General features: G+C 36.2%; 1 protein-coding gene and 1 long non-coding RNA gene across 4 annotated transcripts in view; one reads left to right on the forward strand and one right to left on the reverse strand.

The window, feature by feature from the left end:
- Nucleotides 1-14,898, reverse strand: part of SEMA3A (semaphorin 3A) — a 322,510-nt gene that overhangs the window by 55,365 nt on the left and 252,247 nt on the right. The gene's annotated exons all lie outside the window — the stretch shown is intronic.
- The window catches only part of LOC131829319 (uncharacterized), a 66,303-nt gene continuing 57,198 nt past the window's right edge, over nt 5,794-14,898 (forward strand). For both annotated transcript variants that reach the window (XR_009352821.1, XR_009352822.1), the window contains exon 1: nt 5,794-5,889. This is a non-coding gene — a long non-coding RNA (uncharacterized LOC131829319). The remainder of the gene's footprint in view (nt 5,890-14,898) is intronic.

Genomic DNA, 14,898 nt, shown 5'->3' on the forward strand with positions numbered 1-14,898 from the left:
TAAGAGGAAAATGGGAAATCTTGGCAATTGCACTGTTCACAGTATCTCTAATACGAAAAACAAACTAAGGGCAATCAGTGGTATTCACAAACTAACTTTGACTTATATTTCTAGCAGAACTGACCACTGTTTCCCTTCTTTCATACCTTAGGGAATCTGCTCATCATTCAAGAAAACACCCAATCTCTTATCTTCATAGGCATTTAGTTCACATAACATGAAAGTTTGCTTTTTACCTCTTTTATAACATTTAATTCTTTCTCTATTATCTTTCTTTTCATATTTGTTATGACAGGCATTTGTCTGATATCTCTCCCTCCCTTGCCTTCAGCTTCTATATATAACAAAGTATTTCTCTAAGCATTTTGAATCTGTCTCACTGCAACTACACAAATGTAGGCCCTTATCTCTTCTCTCCTGGCAGTCACATTCAATCTGTTTTCTCTGCCTCTGGCCTCACCTTTTCCAAACCATCTTGTACTGTCTATCATCGTTTAACACACAAACCTTTCCCTGGCACCTGGTGTATATTCCTCAACTAGAATCCAGAAAATTCTACTTTAATCACTTGTTTTCTTTCCTTTCCTTGTAAGCTGATCTCCCTATTTCCCCCAATTATTTCTTCCAGGCTAAGCATAACGTCTGAAACAGAACATGGTTCCTAAATGAGTGAATAGATTAATAAATGAATTTTCTAAGCTAAAATACGCAGGGGTGTGTGCGTCTGTTTAGAAGAAAAGGGCACATTTTCTTGCGTTTTGACAGTTTTTTAAAGCTATCGGGAAGAACAGAACTCATCGTAGCCCCAACCCAGCAGTGTGTAGTTTCCCAGTTCAAGAAATGCTCAGACATGTTTCTTTAAATTGCAACTATTTCTAAGAGTTATTACACAACAGCAAGTTTTCAAAATGAAATTTCATGTACTTCTTTAAACATGGGAGAAACTTCTGTTTATGATCAGATCCTTTTATGTTAATTAATACAGTAAAATTAATGATCTGTTTGTAATTTTTCAAAATTAGAGTCTATCAATAGGATTAAAATAACAAAATATTTCTCTCCATTTTATGAAGCTAAAAACAATGTAGGAGGTCAGAGATTACCATTGTCCTGAAAAACTACAAGCAATTCAATAACTTGCCTTGTCATCAAAAACTCCCCATGGAAAACTTTTACCCAAATTCATTCATACTGACCTACTTTATTAGTTCTTGAGAATCAAAGAAAGATCATGATAGTCACAAAGAAAGCTTTTCTACTTCTAGTTACTACCATCAAATGGCAGACAGAAATGAAAAAAAAAAACAAAAAACTGAAACCCACTAGTTACTTTTGCTTTTTAGGTTTGTGTTCTGTATCCCATTAAAGTAGAGAATGTCTATTTCTAGTCTCTGTGTACAAGTTCCTGATTTCAATGTGGCCAAATCCACTGAACTAATAGACACATATACAGATCTTTTAATAATGTAAACAATTATAATGTCTCTAAATACCTTTCCACATTTCAATCTTGTCTACTCTGCGAAGTTCACAAAATCCCAAGAGAGAATGATTTAACAAAATCTTTGAGCTTGAACAATTGAAAATATTTCTTACAGTATGAGGCAGGGAATCGATGTAGATGTGTACTAAAAGCTGAACATCAAAAGAAAGTGGCAAAATCCATTTTAGCAGGATCAAAGTGCATTAATCTTGCCAGCACAAAATTGCAATGTAAACACTATGAAAGGTAAACAGAGTTAGAAAGGATTCTCTCATCTGCCTAGTTTAAATGGTATGCCTTTGGGGAAGAAACTCTGTCTTTACAGGTGCTGTGGTACTTCTGCAATGCCCTGAGCACATGGTAGAAGCTGAACAAATAACCATATGTAATAATCTTGGGCCAATGCTATCATGTGAAGTATGGAATCTTTAGTTATGATAATAGCAATAAACGCTGAGTAAATACATCTCTCTTTTCTTTCCCCCTTTATCTCCTTTACCACCCCCTTGACATTCTCCCACACCTCATCCCACAGATGGCATTTCTTGCAAAATTCACGTTTGGGCACCACCTGCCACTTGTAACAGTATCACTCTGTCGAAATATTTTTAGCAGCTGCAAATTAAACTGTCCTTCAGGTGCAATCTCACACTTAATGAAAATGACACCTTGGCACAGGATACCCGGCTGCCTTTATGATTCATTTGGCAGCTTCAGCTTATTTAAATAATGAACACATTTTGCTGCTCTCAGCATTAGGATCAATCTAAATCTCTGGTACAGAAACATTTTGACCAGCCTTTGGCTGGACCTATCCTTTCCATCAAAAAGCCACCAGAGAATAAGAACACACAACTAAAACTGTAGAAATGTATGTTTTTTATTTTAAATGAATTAAATTAATAGGATGATTAATTAAAATTTTGGGGTCTAAGTTAGAACATATATTGGCTTTTTAGGACATAAATTACACATAGTTCATTTGGATGGAGGATGGAATAAATGATGACAAGCTCTTATGCAGGTGACCCAAGAACTAGTTAGTCTGACACCATGAAATAGGCCTCTTGTTAAGCATGAGAGAAAGTTCCAGAGCAGAAAGGGAACATAAACCCACTGAAGGGAAACAACCCAAATTATCCCTCTCTCTCTCTTTTTCTCTGAATTAACTGTGACACTGTCTATGAGAGGAAAACGAAGGCTTAAAAATGTATATAGTTCACAAAACATACATACATAGTTTTATTTTCTTCATACTTGAAAGGCAGCTCCACTGACATTCTGACCATTCATGCAGAAAAATCCTTGCTAAACATACTTTCAATTATCAATATAAAAAGAAACAAATTGTCCCTTCACTGTATAAAGATAAACTCTCAGGGGGTGCTTGGGTGACTCAGTCTGCTAAATGAGGGACTCCTGATTTCAGCTCACATCATGATCTCAAGTTCATGAGCTCAAGCCCTGCATGGGGCTCTGCGCTCAGCTGGAAGTCTGCTTGAGGTTCTCTCTCTCCTTCTCCCTTTGCCCTTCCCCTCTGCTCATGCACCGGCTCACACACACACACACATAGGCACACATGCACATACACAGTCTCTCTTGCTCAAAGAAAGAAAGAAAATCTTTAAAAAAAAAAAAAAAAAAAACCTATGATAGGCCTCAAATAAAACTAGATAGAAACCTGGCTTCTCACAACCACTAGATCTGTAACTTTAAAGAATTAATGTCAACTAGCCTCAGTTTCCTTATATGTCAAAAAGCACCTATCTCTGAGGGGTGCTGGGAGAATTACATTAGAGAATACATCTACATCTACATCTGTGTGTTTGTCTATCCATCCATATACCGATCGATCGATCTATGTTCTATTTCTTTCTACCTAACCACCTACCTATGTCAGCATATCATAGGCCTTCAAAATTGCTAGCTGCTATTATTTTAAAACACCATTTATAAAACTTAGTGAAATATCTTCCATAAATACATGTTTAAAAGTTAATGGTAATAGAAACTTAGATTGCTAATTAAAGCAAGTTGAATCAGAAGCCAGCTGATAAAGAAGCTATAAACCTGTTAAAGAGCACTGAGAAGAATAAAGGCAAATTGTAAATTATGTAAATTTTAAGACTGTATTTTTATAATAAAAAACGATTTCCAATGTCACAGCCTCAGGCTTCAAAATACTTCTAAGCTAGCTTGCAGGGCAACTGGTGACAGGGAAAAATCATCACCAGATGACACCCAACGCACCAGAGTGGCAGTCATAGTGACTGGTTTCTTCCTCTTTCAGCTTTGCTGCAACATAAAGAGGGGGGAAAAGGCCCCAAAGAATGAAAAGACTGTGAGTGGGAACTCCAGCACATTGGGAATGCAGGGAATGCAGCCTAAGGTCATCTCACATTCTTCGCTAACAACCTAAGCAGAATGGATATATCATTTTTGGCTGTGGAAGAGAAAACCTCTAGCCACCAAGGAACGGGCCTGGAAAAACTTTTGATGCTTAGCTGGCTGGGAAACTATGAACAGCCCTTGGGGTAGTTTAAATGGTTCAAGATGAGTCACGTGAAGATAGAAAGGCTGATCAGACTGGAAATGAACACGGATGGTAAGGGAAGGTATCAGTACCATTGACTATGCCCTTCCTTGCGCCTTTTGTCCATTATTCTGATCCACACCTGTGCCAGAGAGAAACCCTGGCACACTAAGACTCAGCAAATGCCCAAAGTGCCCTCTAATAACTGGGAAGGCTAGGACGTGAACAAGAGCTGAGTTCTTCCTACTGTATCAGGTTGCCACAAGTATTTACACCTATGTATTTTGCAATAATGTCTCTAAGCTATATATTTGGCTATTTTGTTTACTATTTTAATAAAGAGATCAGCATTTAACATCAATAAAAAATTGGTGAAAAACCTTGCAGCTCTTTACCACCACAAAATAAGGCTATTTAAACTATTGGGTCATAACCAAACAAACTCCCCAAGTTTTCTTAACTGAAACTACATTAATGAAGAGGACGTGGAAAGACTTTGGGATGCTGGACCTAGAAGAAGAAACCCATGTAGTGATCACGAACATCACTGGGGAGTGAGGTGCCTCCACCTCTGTGTGTCACCAAGCTTAACTACCTTACAATTTCCCTTATTCAATCCTACAGTCAAAGAGAAAATGTTCTTCCATTTTCATACTCTGTATCTACTAGGTTGGCTTTTCTGATCAATTCTGACCCTAATAGATTTCTTACTGTATTTTCCTCCTTACTTTTGTTTTAATTCAAGTTGTTTCATCTCTCTCCTGAATATTGCTCTGCCTTCTTACTCCTGCTTCAAATCATTCTTCCCAACTGAAATTTCATATGCTCAGTTTTATTGACGGTTGTCCATTAGCTAAACAATTAATTTAGACTCCTTTAAAAGGCATTCAAGGTAGGGGTTCCTGGGTGGCTCAGTCAGTTAAGTGTCTTAATCGTGATTTTTGCTCAGGTCATGATCTCAGGTGGTGATCAAGCCTGAGCAGCTCTGCACTGGGCCTGGGGCCTGCTTAGGATTTTCTCTCACCCCCTTTTCCCCCATATGCGTGCACTTTTTCTTTCTCTCTCACAAAAAAATGCATTCAGGTCTTTGTTACCTATCCACCAAATAAAATTCTAGACTTAACTCCTATTGCATTTTCCCTTATACCTTTCTATCTCACTACTTTGGATTTCCAGAATTTTCATTCTTAACTTCACTTATGTGAATTCTCTATGAGGAATCACACCAATTTTTCAAGGCCTTTTTCACATACCTTTCAAAAGTACTTTAAGTTATTCAGGTAAAACTTTGTCTTCTGGGTTTTCACAATATTTTGTTTAAATTTCAGTTAGTTATATCTTCCCAACTACTCTGGATTATTCCTCATAGTGATACAACATGTTTCTTCACTAATTTCTTTTTATTTATTTATTTTTTTGAGATTCAGAGAGAGAGAGAGAGAGAAAGAGCAAGCAAGCAAGCACAGAGAACAAGCAGGGGGAACCGCAGGCTTCCTGCTTAGCAAAGAGCCTGTTGTGCGACCCAATCCCAAGGACCTGGAATCATGACCTGAGCTGAAGGCAAAGGTGTAACCAACTGAGCCAGGTGTCCCCACTAAGTTCTTTTTAGGCAGGCTTTTGTCATTCATCTTCAAAGCCCCTTATATGATACTGTATTACACTTTAAGATACTTGCTCGCTAACTTGATCTCAACTGAACACTATTCTATTTATGTAATTGTCTTACAGTTTGTAAACTGCCTTCACATGGAGGATGGCAGTTAAACTGTGTAGCAGTTAAGGGGCTGTCACAGTATTCAGCTCAGTTCTGTACTTATTGTGTGACTATGAACAGATTATTTGACATATTTGCATCTCAAATTCTCATCCTAAGGTAAGAATATGGAGATGTTATAAAGACCATATTACTGGGATGCCTAGATGTGTCTGGGTTGAGTGTCTGCTTAAGTCATGATCTCAGGGTCCTGGGATCCAAGCAGGCTCCCTGCTCAGTGGGGAACCTGCTTTTCCCTCTATTTGCCACTCCCCCTGCTGGTTCTCTTTCTCTCTCTGACAAATAAACATTAAAAAAAAACCAATGATCTAACAAAGCTAAGACACATGTAGGTAGACGAATGCACTATTATAAAATACAACTGTCCTTTTTGTGCTCCCATGGTTGGTTACCTTTACTTCACTGTTTAGCCATGTGCTGTTCACCAGAGGGGGAGGAAAAACAACAACAAAAAAAACCATATTATTGAAGTCAACAAAAATAAGTATCTTTTTAAAAAAAGAACAGGAGTGGAAGCTTCAGGGCAAAAACAAAGAGCAAATCAATTGCTTTTTTTCACATCAGATAGCTATAATGAAGGAGAAGATCAAAATGAGTCAGAAACTAAAAAGAGCAGCAGTGACATTCTTCTCTATACTGACTTAGATAAAGACATATGGTTTAAAAGATTCAAAAGAAGTTTTACTCTCAGTGCTGGGACTTGAAGAGCTATACTCAGAGCCCAACAAAATTTGGTGTGCTGTGATATTACAGATCTTTCCTTGTATTCTTTGTCAATAAATTTATACCATGAAGTATACTCATCATCTTTCCAGTAGTTAAATTATTGTTGTTTTAGTTATATTAAGTATAAGAAAGAACATACGGTTGTATATAACCATTATGAGATAATCAAATGTTATTTTAGCTGTTAAATGAAAGAATATAAAAAAGAAAAAGAAATACTCAAAGTATACCATTCAATGGTTACTGCCTCTCACCCTTTGCCATAAAACTGGTTTTAATTTATCTTAATCAATTTGACTCCCCAATTCATAAATATTCTCTGTGTGACATTATTTGGCTGACTTTTGACCAACTTTACTAGTATTGCATATTTAGTTCTTCAGAATAAGTGTCTCCATCATTTCTATGCTTGCTCCTCAAAGTATCTGATCTTCCTCAAGGCTACCTTATTTGTTGAAGTCCCTCAACAAAGCAGCCTGGGATTAGTCTTGTCTTTTTTCTCTAAGTTGACATTTTATCAATCATCAAGTTTTATTTTTTTCTCTTAAACTTCTTTAGTATCTATCTTTATCCTTCACGTCTTACTGTAGGTCTTTAATTTTTTTCTACCCTTTAAATAGTTTTTGAGCTTCTTGTTATCAGTCTCACTTCCTACAATTATTTCTTTCACATAATGCCAAGAGTGACTTCACCAATATTCAATTTGTTTACACCAATCCATAGTTTAACATTCTCGGTTAACATAGTTTTTGGTGGGGGTGTAATAACGTCTGGCATTTTTTAAAAAACCAAACATACACCTACCCTATGATTTAGCCATTTCATTATCAGTTATTTGAGAGAAATGAAAGCATATGTCTACAATAAGATTTGAACAAGAATGTGGGCGCCTGGGTGGCTCAGTGGGTTAAGCTGCTGCCTTCGGCTCAGGTCATGATCTCAGGGTCCTGGGATCGAGTCCCACATCGGGCTCTCTGCTCAGCAGGGAGCCTGCTTCCCTCTCTCTCTCTCTCTCTCTCTCTCTGCCTGCCTCTCCATCTACTTGTGATTTCTGTCAAGTAAATAAATAAAATCTTTAAAAAAAAAAAAAAAAGATAAAAAAAAAAAGATTTGAACAAGAATGTTTACAATAGGGCGCCTGGGTGGCTCAGTGGGTTAAAGCCTCTGCCTTCGGCTCAGGTCATGATCCCAGGATCCTGGGATCGAGCCCCGCATCAGGCTCTCTACTCAGCAGGGAGCCTGTTTCCCTTCCTCTCTCTCTGCCTGCCTCTCTGCCTACTTGTGATCTCTGTCAAATAAATAAATAAAATCTTTAAAAAAAATGTTAATAGTAGCTTCATTACGCCCAGGTGCATATCATTAGGAAAAAACACAGTGTGGTATATCCATACAATTAAATACTACACAGCAATAAAAAGAAAAAAATTACTGATATATGTAGTGAAATGATGGACTTCAAAACCATTACAATAAGACAGTACATATTGTATAAATCCATTTATAGAAATTTCTATTCGTTTTTATTCTAGAGTAATCTATCATGGAAAATTCAGAATAATGGTTCCTCTGGGGGTAAGAAGATGGGGGAATTCATTGGGAAAGCACATAAGAAAACTTGCTGGAGTGTTCCATATCTTGACAGGCTTTTGGGTGATAACAGACAGTTATCATTTGTCAAACTGTCACTGAATAGTACACTTAAGATTAGTGTACTTCATTCCATATAAATTTTTTCTGAATTGAAAATATCCATACTCGAATATTAAACACATATTATCATTAATCATATAAGAGAGGTATTCTGATGTCTGCAATATACTTTGAATTCATAAAAAAAAAAGATGGTTGACGGATTAAGAGGAATGGATGGATAGATAGATACATAATAAATTATAAATTGCAAATTTATAGAATCTACATGGAAAATGAAAACCAGAACTATATATGGTTAATGTAATCATCTATAAAATTATTCCAATTTCCTGTAATTGAATTTTTCATAGAAAATAATTGAAAAAACACTTCTATGCCTCCTGAAAGCTATTAAAAAGTTGTATTTTTTCCCTACATTAGGTACATAAAAGGGTTAAGATGAAATTAAGAAAGTAAAATAAATAAAACAATTTTTGTTATGAATGTGTAAATAAAATAATTGCTATGGATGGTGAATAGAAGTTTATTTTTCTTCAACTAATACTTATTTTTATGGCTCAGTCTTAAACTCACACTGCAGCAAAATCAAGAAATTCAAATAAAACTGAACTTGAGCTCCAAGCGTTACTTAGATTTTCTTAAGATACAAATTTGGTATAGTAAAACCTTCATTGTAAAGTGGGTTGTCTATAGACAACATCTATCTTCTTTTTACTTAATTATTATGGTCTTTAACCTCATCTATTCAAACAGGAATATTTTTATATGATTATCTATGTTCAGAAAGTAAATTGGTAATAGGTATTTGTGTGTATATATATGTATGTGTTTTTAAGAAAATACATTTTGTGTTTTTGTTGTTGACTTATCTATCACATATATCTTATAATTAATTGTTTTGTTGAATTTCTCAAATTACAGGAACATAACGTTTATTAGTACAAAGTAGTTTTTAAGGAGTGATTAATATATTAATCTAATTTTACTAAATGGATACATCAGGAGTTCATATGACTATTTTATTCTTACTATTCACTTATTTCAAAAGATTTATTTATTTCAGAGAGAGAAATTGCTGTGAGTGCATGCGCAACTGGGGGGAGGGGCAGAAGGAGAGACTCTGAATTGGACTCCTCCCCACTCCCCAACTAAGCACAGAGCCAGCTTCAGGGCACCATCTCATGACCCTGAGATCATGACCTAAGCCAAAAACCAAGAATCAGATGCTCAACTGACTGAGCCACCCAGATGCTCCTCTTTTCTTCTTCTTATTTAATGGCTGTTTATTATCTATCAAAATATGGTCTATGTTTCTACCCTTTTATCTTATAAGTGTATGATCTTTTTAATTGATTGATTATAAAAGAAGCAATTATTCAATATTTCTATGTGTGAATGATATAATTATGCTCCTTAATCACTATATATCATACTGGTTTTATCTACTGCAGATTTTGGGAGCTGCATATGATTTCCTGTTATTTACAAGTACACTATCTACAATAGTTTAGAGGTCTGTGCTTTATTCTGATAAATATGGATTAGAAATATTTTGATGTCTTTAAGATTTATTTCAGATACTTCAACTATAATGTTTTTAGGCATTTCCACAAGTTTTGACTATTTAGTTCCTCTTAACTACAGGAAGTTACAATATTTATAGATGCTTCCTTGTATGAGAACCTAAATAAATTCATACTATGAATGCACTCATCCATCATTATAAGCTGTTCTTTGATCCTCTACATTTATTATGTTTTTGAATTATGTTAAATATAAACTACTGTATGATTAGATTAGAACATTTGCTTTTTGAGATCAGATGCAATTTCACAGAGGAAATAATTCCCCATTTTTTTTTAATTATCTCATAATGACTACACAGTATACATGTTGTTGTAGGTAATAATTTAGATATTAATTTTCATTGTATTTAAAGACAGAAAGGACTTAATATAGAATTTTTTCCCAATAAATTTCTATAAAATTAAAAAGGTTTGGAAAAAAAGACAATTATCCTTTAGTATTTTTTCCTTACAAGAACTTTCAATATGAAGAGAAATTAAATGGAATACATATTATATAATCCCTGCTCTCTAAATACAAAATCATGTTATCACTGAAGTCTATGATCATAAAGTAATTATAATATTTTGCATACAATACAAAATAAAAATAAATTTCAAACTTTGATGAAGAAAACCAAGGCAGCAAACCCTCATTTTCTAAATCCAAAGAAAACAGGACTTTCTATTTAGAGAAGTCATTTTTCCATGATAACGAGTAATTTATATGATCTTACTGAATAGTGACTTCACACTAAAACATTTTCTTAAAGAGGAAATTGGTAGCAGTTCAAAAAACTGTATTCCTGACTCACTTCATTCAAAATTACAGCACGTTTTTCTTCTCTTTGCCAGAAAGTTCATCAAATTTTTTAGACAGTGTGCTTACTCTGCTTTATTAAATGAGATGAAACAAGTGCATTTATGTGTGGGTGATTTATTTTTTTTAAATTTCAGTGCTTAAGCAGTAAACTAAAAAAAAATTACCACACCAAAGATATACAGTACAGGTATGATTTAAATCTCTCTGAGAAGGAAGAAAAACATAACAGTATCTCCTTCTACTACACTCCAATCCACGGTCATATCTCACTCATTGGTAACATGTAAAGTAAGAAAAACTACACTTATTTAAGATGCATTTTAGGGCGGCTGGGTGGCTCAGTCAGTTAACTGTCTGACTCCTAATTTCACCTCAAATGCTGATCCCAGGGTCCTGAGATGGAGCCCTCTGCACTGGGCTCCACATTCAGCAGGGAGCCCACTTCTTTTCCTCTCTCTCTGTCCCTTCCCCACCCACCCTCATACATGCATGCTCTCTCTAATAAATAAACCCATACATCTATTGAAAAAACAATTATAGACAGAATGAGAACACAAGTCTCAGACTATGAGAAAATATTTGCAAAACACACATTTGATAAAGAAGTGTTATCCAAAATACATAAAGAACTCTTAAAACTCAATACTAAGCAAACTAACAACTCAATTTAAAAAGGGCCAAAGATAGATGAAATAGAAACCAAAAAAACAATAGAACAAATCAACGAAACTAGGAGCTGGTTCTTTGAAAGAATTAATAAAATTGATAAACCCCTGGCCCGACTTATCAAAAAGAAAAAAGAAAGGACTCAAATAAATAAAATCATGAATGAAAGAGGAGAGATCACAACTAACACCAAAGAAATACAAACTATTATAAGAACATACTATGAGCAACTCTACGGCAATAAATATGACAATCTGGAAGAAATGGATGCATTCCTAGAAACATATAAACTACCACAACTGAACCAGGAAGAAATAGAAAGCCTGAACAGACCCATAACCAGTAAGGAGATTGAAACAGTCATTAAAAATCTCCAAACAAACAAAAGCCCAGGGCCAGACGGCTTTCTGGGGGAATTCTACCAAACATTTAAAGAAGAACTAATTCCTATTCTCCTGAAACTGTTCCAAAAAATAGAAATGGAAGGAAAACTTCCAAACTCATTTTATGAGGCCAGCATCACCTTGATCCCAATCCCAGACAAGGATCCCACCAAAAAAGAGAGCTATAGACCGATATCCTTGATGAACACAGATGCAAAAATACTCAACAAAATACTAGCCAATAGGATTCAACAGTACATTAAAAAGATTATTCACCACGACCAAGTGGGATTTATTCCAGGGCTGCAAGGTTGGTTCAACATCCGCAAATCAGTCAATGTGATACAACACATCAATAAAAGAAAGAACAAGAACCATATGATACTCTCAATAGATGCTGAAAAAGCATTTGACAAAGTACAGCATCCCTTCCTGATCAAAACTCTTCAAAGTGTAGGGATAGAGGGCACATACCTCAATATCATCAAAGCCATCTATGAAAAACCCACCGCAAATATCATTCTCAATGGAGAAAAACTGAAAGCTTTTCCGCTAAGGTCAGGAACACGGCAGGGATGTCCATTATCACCACTGCTATTCAACATCGTACTAGAGGTCCTAGCCTCAGCAATCAGACAACAAAAGGAAATTAAAGGCATCCAAATCGGCAAAGAAGAAGTCAAATTATCACTCTTCGCAGATGATATGATACTATATGTGGAAAACCCAAAAGACTCCACTCCAAAACTGCTAGAACTTATACAGGAATTCAGTAAAGTGTCAGGATATAAAATCAATGCACAGAAATCAGTTGCATTTCTCTACACCAACAGCAAGACAGAAGAAAGAGATATTAAGGAGTCAATCCCATTTACAATTGCATCCAAAACCATAAGATACCTAGGAATAAACCTAACCAAAGAGACACAGAATCTATACTCAGAAAACTATAAAGTACTCATGAAAGAAATTGAGGAAGACACAAAGAAATGGAAAAATGTTCCATGCTCCTGGATTGGAAGAATAAATATTGTGAAAATGTCTATGCTACCTAAAGCAATCTACACATTTAATGCAATTCCTATCAAAGTACCATCCATCTTTTTCAAAGAAATGGAACAAATAATGCTAAAATTTATATGGAACCAGAAAAGACCTCGAATAGCCAAAGGGATATTGAAAAAGAAAGCCAACGTTGGTGGCATCACAATTCTGGACTTCAAACTCTATTACAAAGCTGTCATCATCAAGACAGCATGGTACTGGCACAAAAACAGACACATAGATCAATGGAACAGAATAGAGAGCCCAGAAATAGACCCTCAAATCTATGGTCAACTAAATTTCGACAAAGCAGGAAAGAATGTCCAATGGAAAAAAGACAGCCTCTTCAATAAATGGTGCTGGGAAAATTGGACAGCCACATGCAGAAAAATGAAATTGGACCATTTCCTTACACCACACACAAAAATAGACTCAAAATGGATGAAGGACCTCAATGTGCGAAAGGAATCCATCAAAATCCTTGAGGAGAACACGGGCAGCAACCTCTTCGACCTCTGCCGCAGCAACATCTTCCTAGGAACAACGCAAAAGGCAAGGGAAGCAAGGGAAAAAATGAACTATTGGGATTTCATTAAGATCAAAAGCTTTTGCACAGCAAAGGAAACAGTAAACAAAATCAAAAGACAACTGACAGAATGGGAGAAGATATTTGCAAACGACATATCAGATAAAGGACTAGTGTCCAGAATCTATAAAGAACTTAGCAAACTCAACACCCAAAGAACAAATAATCCAATCAAGAAATGGGCAGAGGACATGAACAGACATTTCTGCAAAGAAGACATCCAGATGGCCAACAGACACATGAAAAAGTGCTCCATATCACTCGGCATCAGGGAAATACAAATCAAAACCACAATGAGATATCACCTCACACCAATCAGAATGGCTAAAATCAACAAGTCAGGAAATGACAGATGCTGGCGAGGATGCGGAGAAAGGGGAACCCTCCTACACTGTTGGTGGGAATGCAAGCTGGTGCAGCCACTCTGGAAAACAGCATGGAGGTTCCTCAAAATGTTGAAAATAGAACTGCCCTATGACCCAGCAATTGCGCTATTGGGTATTTACCCTAAAGATACAAATGTAGTGATCCAAAGGGACACATGCACCCGAATGTTTATAGCAGCAATGTCCACAATAGCCAAACTATGGAAAGAACCTAGATGTCCATCAACAGATGAATGGATCAAGAAGATGTGGTATATATACACAATGGAATACTATGCAGCCATCAAAAGAAATGAAATCTTGCCATTTGCGACAACATGGATGGAACTAGAGCGTATCATGCTTAGCGAAATAAGTCAAGCGGAGAAAGACAACTATCATATTATCTCCCTGATATGAGGAAGTGGTGATGCAACATGGGGGCTTAAGTGGGTAGCAGAAGAATCAATGAAACAAGATGGGATTGGGAGGGAGACAAACCATAAGTGACTCTTAATCTCACAAAACAAACTGAGGGTGCTGGGGGGAGGGGGTTTGGGAGAACGGGGTGGGATTATGGACATTGGGGAGGGTATGTGCTTTGGTGAGTGCTGTGAAGTGTGTACTCCTGGTAATTCACAGACCTGTACCCCTGGGGATAAAAATATATGTTTATAAAAAATAAAAAATTAAAATAGCAAAAAAAATAAAAAATAAAAAAATAAAAAGGGCCAAAGACATTAACAGGCATCTCACCAAAAGAGATAGCTAGCTAATAAGCACAGAAAAAGATGCCCCACACCACGTCATTAGAAAACTACAAATTAAAACAACAAGGTATCAGCATACACCTATTGGAATGGCCTAAATCCACAATGCTGACAACAACAAACTCTGGTGAGGATATGGAGCAACAGGAACTCTTCCATTCAATGCTGTGGGACATCTAAATGGTACAGCCACCTTGGAATACAATTTGGTGTGTTTTTTTTGTTGTTGTTGTTTTTTTTTTTTTTTTTTTTTTTTTTTAAAGATTTTATTTATTTATTTGACAGAGAGAAATCACAAGTAGATGGAGAGGCAGGCAGAGAGAGAGAGAAGCAGGCTCCCTGCTGAGCAGAGAGCCCGATGCGGGACTCGATCCCAGGACCCTGAGATCATGACCTGAGCCGAAGGCAGCGGCTTAACCCACTGAGCCACCCAGGCACCCTGTTGTTGTTGTTTTTACAAAACTAAACATATTGTTACCAGGTAGCCTAGTAATCACACTCCTTGGTTGACCCAAAGGAGCTGGGAA

The sequence above is a fragment of the Mustela lutreola genome, chromosome 4 (assembly GCF_030435805.1).
Source record: "Mustela lutreola isolate mMusLut2 chromosome 4, mMusLut2.pri, whole genome shotgun sequence".
In the NCBI taxonomy this organism is placed as follows: Eukaryota; Metazoa; Chordata; class Mammalia; order Carnivora; family Mustelidae; genus Mustela; species Mustela lutreola.